Raw genomic sequence first — 10212 nt, 5'->3', positions numbered from 1 at the left:
AAAAAAATATATATATATATATATACACATGAACAAAACCAGTTCTGTCCTTACAATATGGATCAAATACATAGGAAAATGTTTGCAATAATTTCTCAGGATGCAAAAATATGAACACAAAGTCAATGACCTGCAGAAACATATTAAAGCAGTAACATGTTGCAATCTAAACTGAAGTGCACCTGCTAATCACTTCTCCAGGACAGGTTGGGGTCTTCCACAACACATTCCATAGGTGATCACCTGCTCCATTTGGCAATGGCCAATCTGCATGTGTCAGCCAGCACTTGATTGGGCACCTGTGCCAAATATCACCTGCTGGGTCATGTGGCTGTGCATGGTGTCTCAGAACAGGTGGCACAAACCTGAACCTTTACTTCCAGTCATGCAAGACCTGGAACAACAAGTAAGGAGGGTGTGGCTGTCCTGAGCAAAGAACCTGGATACTTGTGCACCGTTGTACAATTGTCACTCAAAAAAGCCACTACCACAGCCAATTTGGGGCTCCCAACCCACACTGGAACAGGCTTCCTGAAGAGCTACAGTATCCTGCTCAGTGTATTGCATCAGATACTGCTTTCCTCTTGTAGTTGAAACATTTGCTCAGTAAGAGGCTGGCAAGGATACACTGTGATATTGACACCCTGCTTTCTGGTACACCTTCCAAAAAGATGAGAAATATGCACATGGTTTCTGAAAAACAAAAACAAAAACAACCCACCATCGAAGACTGGATATGAATTAGAACTTTTAATGCAAGCAAAATTTCTACATTGCACTTGTGGTAATTTAGCTGTAAATGCCTTAAAGTATTCAACCCGATGGCAGAAATTAAAGTACAACAGCGGGGCAATTGATATACCCACTGCCATGCGAATACCTCATGATCAAGTCACACTTTTTCTGCATATTTTTCTGTCATATGAGGAAGGAATAAAAAAGCAGAACTTCTTCTAGTATCACAACTTACTAGAAATGAGACTACACTTACTGTGGGAGTCCTTCTCTCCTGTAGTGCAATTGGCTTTGAAAGAAAATCTGGGAATAGGCCAAAGACATGTTAAGATAATGTATCATATGTGAAGAAAGTAGACATCTTTCCAACACATTTATTACACAGTTTTGTTTTATTCAGAAAAGGTGAAGAGACCTGTCAATCTCTAATCAATACCATACCTCTCACTGGTTTGAACAGATTTGATTATATTTAAAATATTCTGTATGGAGCCCACTCTATCTTTCTTCAGACTGCTCTAAACACCATCCCCTATATCAACAAGCAACAGGTCAATTGAAAGCACAGGGGACATGATAAAGCCCTTTGTCTAGAATGCCTGGCAGGGCTCCAGGTGAATCATACACTAAATTTGATAGTGCTTTGTTCTCAGGAGTCTGTGACCACAGACTTGAGAGAGGAAGAACATTATCAGTTTAACAAGTTATGCTTATCTCTAATGAGGCTGCTGCTAGAATTATTAGGTCACATTTTCAAGTGCTTTTCCTTTCAAATGAAGCATAAAGTATTAAAACACACATAAAAGAGTTGACTTGTTTCCATCCCTCACCTCAAATGATATGCAAATCATCTTTTTTCCTGGACTTTCTGTGTTTCTAACCTGGTCCATACTCGGTTCTTGCTTTATTGACTTTTTCTATTTTGTCGTTGGGGCTCTATGTAGAAATCAAATTGATCTGACCACTAACCTCTCAGAGGACTTGTTAGTGGTATGAACAGAAATGGTTTTCTAAAAGAGAGAGCTTCTTAAAGAGAAGGTACAAAGAGTAGGAACATCACTGCTGGGAAAAATGAGCTAGAAACAGGGACATTTGTCTTAATGCTGTAAAAACAGAGCATCATCTGCTTTCAGTTCTCCTTTCACTAACAAAAGTATCTCAAGGAGTTCACAGAGAAATAGATATGTGAGCTCTCAAACAGGATATCAATTGACATTGCTTAACTGGTCTGAATTTGTAGAGCAGAAGGGGAAGCCACGTCCTGCAGAGGTGTTCATCCGTAGGTGCTTCATTCTCCATTCTTCCTGCCTCTGAGGGGCACAGTAACTTCCATGCTTTCCCCAGTGGGCTCATGGTAACTATCAATGAAAACCTAGTGCCTTAGAATTTACTTTCACTGAATTCAGTTTGTTTTCTCACTTGGGAAGCCAAAGTCATTGGCACAGGTGAGTGGCCTTCAAGAGGTGGAAAGTCCTCGCTTAACTCCTACTGCAGACTATTTTCCAATGACTTATCTGTTTCCTTCTTCAGGACTGGAAATCATTGGCAGTATACATGCTTCAGTCAATTTCTGAGAAGTCACTCACTAAATATTCCTCTGTATCCACAATATTCTTTCATACACTGTACAACACAGAGCATGTTCAGCAGTCTTTGCATACATTGCAGTTCAATGGTGGATTACCCTCAGCATGACTCTGTGGTGGGCATTTTTATGGTATGCAACTATAACTTTATTTCTAGCCTGTGCAAGGAGCTAGAGCTCTGTGGGCTAGCAGAGAAGTAGTGAAAAAAAGCTGTTGACAGTTTACAGAAGCCTTCCGTACTTGATTGTTCCCAATTAGTAAACAAATTGATTTATAAACATTTTGATAACAATATCTGCCTGCTTCTATGACTGTGGTCTATATCACTGTGGAAGGTCATGAAGGTTAAGTTTCAATATAATCAGAATACATTGTCTTCATTACATGAAAGTTATCAATACTCTGCTGTTTTTTGTAAGTTTCCATGAATCACCAGTCCACCACACTGCACACAGAGCTCTTCTCTTCCTTTCCAAGACAAAACACTTTATGTCATATTCTGCACCTAATATTAATCTCCTTTTTTTCAAGTGAATTACCTGGGTTGTATCAATTCCAGCATTTCCCATGTTTGTTATTCATTGTAAGATCTGAACTTTGGCACCAACTAAAATGGAAGCTGGAATCTGAAATCTGAAGTGTTGTAATCTAGCACTGATTAACTGCATCTCCATACATATAACCCAGGGAATGACAGTCATGCTTTTGCTCTTTGCTTTGAAAGACCTGAGCCTAGTGCATAACCTCAGGCCACAGGAGGTCTCCAGAAACACCGCCCCAAGTGAAGGAATGTGAAACCAGCAAGAACCAAAGAGCTTGAGTACAGGTAAGACATAGCATAACTTTGAAAATTCAACTGGGATTGCCAGTCCCTAAAGTTATTTTTATAGTGAATATGTGATTATAACTTTTCAAGAAGACTCAAAGTCTTGCTGAATCCAAGATTCAGGATTACAAACTTAGTGGGTCTGAATAAAGGTCTGCTTTGCTCAATGTCCTATTAGAGAACAGTAATCTTAGGCAGATGCCCAGAGAAGACAAAAGAACCCACATATGTATGATACTTCTTCCTAATATTTCTAGAGCACCTCCAGCTAGCTCAGGAAATCCCTGTATTTCTATGTACTTTTCAGAGTTTCTAAGTGTTTTAGTAGATTCCTTTCCTGTGATTTGCCCGTTTTACTCTTGAACATATCTACAATTTCTAAAAACACATTCTTCTCTGACAAAGACATCCACAAACGTACTACTCACTGCACAAAGATTTATGTCCTTTCATTTTGAACCACATTCTTTTTAGCTTTATAAAAGATACTCAGACTAAATAAGGCTTCATAGCAATGTTGCTATAACTGTTCAAGTTTTTAAAAAATTACTTGGTCCATTTATAATCTTAAATTTTGTCCTTCTGTGGTATAAAAATTGTCAATGTAATATGTATTTGAAATATAATTCAAAGTCTCTCCCTCACTGTATTTTTTGCAGTCTAGATTCCTGTATTTCTTAGAGGACTGAAAATGAATAGGAACACCTGAAAAGAAATAGCTTTGATCTTTACAGTTCCAAACACTAAACATAGTTATCGCAACCACGAGCATGATACTTCAGTCAACTATGTGACTCATACTGCTTTTTTCTAAAGACATGAATGATTTTAATATACTGTTGGCTGAGCTTTAAACTGATCAGCTTCTGGGGTACATATGTATACAGGAGAAAAATTATCCATTGAAATAATATGACTGAAAGGGAAGGAGTGAAACTGTACCAATTTACATACGCTGAATATCTGATTTATGCACAGCACTTGGATCAAAACCTGCTTTGATTTTCAACCCAGACAGGAAATTGATTTACATCAGTTTAACATAAGTTGAAATGCGACTCTATTTGTTTTCTGCTGGAAAATTTCAGTGCTCATTCACTGCAGTGCTGCACTAGATATACTTATTAATGATGTTGCACTGTTTTAAATACTAGAAGTGCAAAAGCTAAAGTTTTACCCTCATTTTGCACTCATGTAAGAGATTCCACAATGCAAAGTGCATCCCTGAATTTATCCCTTTCAGCTATTTTATTTTATTTTGTTTTGCTTTTACTACCATATTCCTTTAATATAAAACAGAATTTCAGTAAATTAAACATGCTGTGAGAATGTCTTCAAACTCTAATTTGCTAGCAGATGTTAAAATGAATATCATAAAAAAACCCACAGAACAAAACAAAACAAAACATAAAACCCTATTAAACAGCATCTTCCCTCTATTTACATTTCTAATATGATGTATCATTTGGCTTGGTAGTTGAAAGTGAACATTAGTATTTTGGACTTAGAATCCTACAGTCTGCATTCATAGTCCAGTAGTGATCAATAAAGCCTATGTTGTCTTGTTTGAAGCAACGATGACTTTTTAAACCTACAGATGTATGTATAATGTAGACCTGATATTTTGTTAATATGTCTAGATTCAGATAAATATCTATTATGATAACAGGTGCTCATCTTCTTGGATCCTGCATTATGGATGTAGTAGAGGTGCAATTCTCTCTTTCTCTCTTAAATGTAAACTAAAAGAATACTCTAAGAAATTAGGCCTCACCAGTCTTCCACTAAACCACGTCTGCTTTCTTCCATTTAAATAGTCTCTGGAAAGTAACTGAAAGTGGACATTGGAAACTAACAGGCACAGTACTGCCAGCTGCAGATGATAAGACAGTTCCCAGAATTGTTATCTTAGTTTAACCAGGGAGGGGAAAAAATGATTTTGTGCCTATTTGCTGAACACTGGTGGTGTGGGTCATGTTTTCAAACTTTCCTTTGCAAGTTATCTTTGCTAAAAACATAACAAAAGTAAAGAAGTCAAATTGGTTTAATTAGATTCTCTAAGCTCTTGACCTTTCAGAAAACTATCAGTGTTATAAGATTGAAGACATAACAATGAAGTTAACTACATTGCCAATATTAAGTATTATAACTCAGCAGACAAACAATCTTCATATATGAAGACTTCGCTCTCTCCTCCTCTAGTATAAACAACAGCAGTATTTTTGAGTCTGGGAACTCTAGTATACATCTATTATTCTCAATTTCCTTCAGTTACTTAAAAAAAAATTATCTGGCTTTAAATGGGACCTTCCTTTGGATACTATCACTTCCTCTTTGAAAAGACTGATTTTCATTCGTATCTATTTTAACCTTACTTCCGGCCCAGATATTAGATGATGCTTTGGGGAAAGATAATTTTATGTGAACTTGCTGCAGGAAACTTCTGAGAACCTGATCCTCACAATTGTCTTATATGATACCTGGGATGAGATGGATGTTGGAAGTCTTATGTTCCTAGAACATAGTGATGGGATTAGGACTCTGAAACAGAGCTTTCACCACTTCTTTATAATGATCACATAAATGCCTAAAATGTATATTCATATTCTCTGGGATTCCACAGTCTGTCTTTGTACTCCATCTTTTTCTGTATTTCACATTTGGTTTCTTTACCTGCCTCTTACTGCACTGTAGCAGCTTCTGTCCCCAAAACATCACTTGCTCCTCCCATGGAAGGAACAATCATCAGCTCCCACTGAGACGTATCATTTCAGTCAGTGCACAGGGAAGGGACTAGGGGAAAGAAGCAGAATTCCCTCTGTTCCAAATCAGTCCCTTTCATATAACATGCAGCAAGAAAATCAACAACACAGACTCTGTCCAACACAGATGTATAGCTCTGCAGTTCCAAATGATATTCCTTGTCTGCCCTCTCTGCTGAGACCTCTGCAGAAAGACTTTTTCTTTCAAATACAGATTCATCAATATTTAACAGCTAGGCTACTGCCAAAGCAAACCTTGAAAAAAGTTTAGCCAGATGCTCCAATTGCCTTGTATTAGCAGTGAGCTCAAACACACAGCTGTTCAAAAACTAAAAGATATTTTCAGCAAGGCTATGATTTAAACAGCACTGTCTTAAGGGATTTCTAAGCTCACAAGAAGCATGATTTGTGTACATAACACAAGGGATTTGCATAGATAAACACATAAATCTATTAGGAAGGAACGATAGCTTTGGCACATATAGCCAATAATGCAATGCTATAAAAGCTGGGTACCGGAGACCATAGTATGAACATTTTGACTGGGGAGGGCCAACTTCATGGAGAGGAAAAAGTATAAATCAATCAACAGTTATTCTATGATCTGCTTAAAGACACGTATGTACTAAGAGTGATAAAATTTCTTGTCTTTGTTTTCAACTAGCAAGTTTTTATTTCAATCTCATGCAACATTGTGTGGTAATTAAGTTGAAGTAGAGACTTGTACATCTAGCCAGCAGAAACAGATTATTTGTTTGGAAGATGCATTCATAAAATCAATATGAATTCATTTGGGAAAGTGGAGTAATTTAGAGAAATATCCACTATCCTCATTTCAGTTTTTCAGTTTACTGAACACACAGTGTGGAAAGAATTGGAAAGGAAATGTGTGCTAAACACCTACATTTAAGAACTTGCCAAACAAAAGATTGTGTAGTTATTATCAATCAAATTTTTGCCTGGGTTCAATAACTTCATTCCATTATACCAAGAGGGGCTTTCAAGCAGTTTACATGAAAAATACTTCACATGGTATTCTGTCATAAATCCTTTGATCAGTTAAAGTTTATTCTTTAAACTTAGGTTACTTTCATTCAACTTTAATTCTCTTTTGGGGGACATTTGACTTCAGGTCTGATGCCTAGTTCATCCTAGAAGTTTTCAGAACAGTGACTTGTATAAAAAAAGACTTTCATAACTGCCACACATTTAGAAATACAAATTAGCACTGAGTAAGGCTTCAGTTGGTATATATAAATATACTCTTTCACTAAGTGTGCTGTTTGTCATTAGATTGAGGTCGAACCTCATGTTCTGCAGGGCACATAAGGATAACGGCACAGCTTTACCATGATGAACAACTAATCTGTTTGTTGGTAAGCCTAACACTAGGAAAAATTTGGCCACATGAGGCATGGACACACAGTTGGACTTGCGAGGTACTGGTAGGTGAAAAATTGGACATGAGCTGGCAATGTGCGCTTGCAGCCCAGAAGGCCAAACATATCTTGGGTTGCATCAAAAGGAGCGTGACCAGCAGGTCAAGGGAGGTGATTCTGCCCCTCTACTCTGCTCTTGTGAGACCCCCCCTGGAGTTGTGTGTCCAGCTCTGGAGCCCTCAGTACAGGAAAGACATGGACCTGTTGGAGAGGGGCCAGAGAACGCAACAGAAAAGGCTGAGACAGTTGGGGTTCTTCAGCCTGAAGAAGAGAATGCTCCAGGGAGACCCCATTGTGGCCTTTCAATACTTAAAATGAGCCTACATGAAAGATAGGGACAGACTTTTTAGTAGGGCCTGTTGTGATAGGACAAGGGGTAATGGTTTTAAACTAAAGGAGGGGAGATTCAGGTTAGACACGAAGAAATTTTTTACAATGAGGGTGGTGAAACACTGAAACAGGTTGCCCAGAGAGGTGGCAGATCCCTAGAAACACTCAGGTCCATGCTGGATGGGGCTCTGAGCAGCCTGATCTAGTTGAAGATGTCCCTGCTGATGGCAAGGGGGTTGGCCTGGGTGAGATTTGAAGGTGCCTTCCAACTCAAGCTATTCTATGAGTCTATGATTCTGTGAAGTCAGCCTGATCACACAAAACATGGAGCTTTCTGTCAGCTTTACACCAGCTGCAGGAGAACTGGCACTTGGTCTACTACAGCAAAGCCTGCTAACTGTTCAGTTAACCTATTTGATTTTTTTAAAGAAAACCAAATCAGCAGAGTGAGCTCAAATGAAGTCAAGTGTTCTACAGCATGTGGTCACAGTGTTTTGATCCTGGCTGGAAGTACTCAGATAGGATTTATTGAATGTCAAGCCATGGCTTCATTCTGGTGTTTCATGATGACCTGTCTTCAGCTATGAGGTCAGCTTAAGAAGTCCTTGTTTTGACAGCTCCTTTGCCTCTTATCCCTCTGCCTTCCCTGGGTGTGCATGCAGGCAACTGCATTGAGTGGCCATTGAATAAATGCAGCTAGTGAACTGACCTGAGCACCGAACTAAAAGTAACGTTCTTACCTTTTCCTTGTAGCAGCATAATCTGCTTGATCTGTCTTTCGACTACGTGTCTGCTGTGGTATTGACATATATTCCCTAACCAAGTAGGTGCGGGAGCTATGGATTTCTTTTAGCTGATTGCTACCAGCTACCAGCTGGTTGCTACTCCTGTGTCAGAGGGTAACACCCCTTGCAGAATTGGCTGGAGGAACCATGACAGGAAGTTTCAACTGCTCCTTTTTGGACAGTTTTAACAAAGCACATGGAGCTTGTAGTGAAAGAGCATAGGGAAAATGTTCATTCACATATTTTCCACAAACTCATAAATGACTACAGCAGGAAAGGAACCAGTTTTTTTATTTTAGGTTCAAAACCCTAGAGTTTTAAAATTTCAGATTACTCTGATGTGCACTGTCTCTGTTCAAGTGAGTACAGAGGTGCAGAATCAAGGATATATGCAGAAGATAAGTCCCCCTGGATCTCTCCTTCAGCAGCCTTGTGCAGTGTTTCAGCTCTCAGGATGACCTGGCCCTTGAAAAAGTTACACACTGTTTTGAAGACTGAGAAGTTTTCCTTCACTGCTTCTGAAATTGCATGCAGTGAAGCAATGGTAATAAGCTGTACATATGTCCATGTCCTCATCCTATATGTGCAGTAAATGAAATAATTCTTTCAAGACCATCAGAAAGAGTGAAATAATGCAAAAAGTAACTTTATGTGCTCTTTGAGAGTTGTCTGAGCTGTGACCTATTCGCTTGCTATTGAGCTATCTTGCAACTCCTAAATAAAGGAAAACCTTCCTAAGCAATTAACATTGCAGCATTTTCTCTATATTCTCCTTAACTTAGTCTGTACCCTCTATGGATCAAGTGCCTAAAATGGGATGTTCTACATGGTGGAATCTCAGATTAAACCTGAATGTCTCTGTTCTGAAATAGTGTTTTTACCTTCCTATATATTGTGTTTGATCTTGTGAAACTTCATTTAATATGAAAAATGTTTTATTTTAGTCCTGTTAATATCAGCTTAACATTCTGAGTTTCTTCCATTGTCAATACACTCTGGTTCTTTACCTACGAATTTATAATCAAAATTATTTTGAAAATTTTATTTGATTTGAGCAAGTTGGTCTAGTGGAAGGTATTCCTGCCCATGGCAGGTAGGTTGGCACTAGATGACCTTTAAGATCACCTGGGTATCTACCATCAAGCATAGAGTTGTCTTATAGGATATGACCACCATAAAGTTTCTGAAGGTGAATTTAAATGTGTAATCAAAATTTAACTTTTCTAAGCTGAATACCTGAAAAAGAAGACTCCGGACTTTATGCTTCTAAAGATTTATAGGGACATCTGTACTGAGAAAAGAAGAAGAGTTCAGAGAACCCACTAATTGGTACCAAATGGGACAGGGATAGTCATCTAGTGCAGACTCATGCTATCTAGAGATACATGCTTCCCCAAGCACACTGCCACATTGCTATGGTCTTGGACTGACTTCACAGCTATGGTTCAGTGCTCTACTGATTCAAATATACTACTTCTGGCTCTGCTGCAAGATGGAAATACTCCCACCTCCTTTTATTTTAATTTCTGTCAAACTGCCAGCCTCTTCCTTGGTCTATGAAATTGTTATCCTCATCTCTGGTGAGACAGTGAAACTAGGACTTGTGGGAATCAACAGTAACATTTATGAGAAGCAGGATACAGAAATTCTTTTAATTGAAATGTGATAAGATTCTCTGAAAATAGAAGTAAATGTTGTAAAATTAAGCAAGACACAGACCTATTGATATTTTCCATATTTATGATAAAG

The 10212-nt window shown here is 38.3% G+C and overlaps 1 long non-coding RNA gene across 2 annotated transcripts in view; it reads left to right on the top strand.

Moving 5' to 3' along the window:
• The first annotated feature begins 3048 nt into the window (after nucleotides 1–3048).
• Nucleotides 3049–10212, top strand: part of LOC139826999 (uncharacterized) — a 42904-nt gene continuing 35740 nt past the window's right edge. For both annotated transcript variants that reach the window (XR_011737172.1, XR_011737173.1), the window contains exon 1: nucleotides 3049–3147. This is a non-coding gene — a long non-coding RNA (uncharacterized lncRNA). The remainder of the gene's footprint in view (nucleotides 3148–10212) is intronic.

The sequence above is a fragment of the Patagioenas fasciata genome, chromosome 1, assembly GCF_037038585.1.
Source record: "Patagioenas fasciata isolate bPatFas1 chromosome 1, bPatFas1.hap1, whole genome shotgun sequence".
Taxonomy (NCBI): domain Eukaryota; kingdom Metazoa; phylum Chordata; class Aves; order Columbiformes; family Columbidae; genus Patagioenas; species Patagioenas fasciata.
The sequence above is the reverse complement of the archived record's forward strand: the minus strand, read 5'-3'. Positions and strand labels throughout refer to the sequence as shown.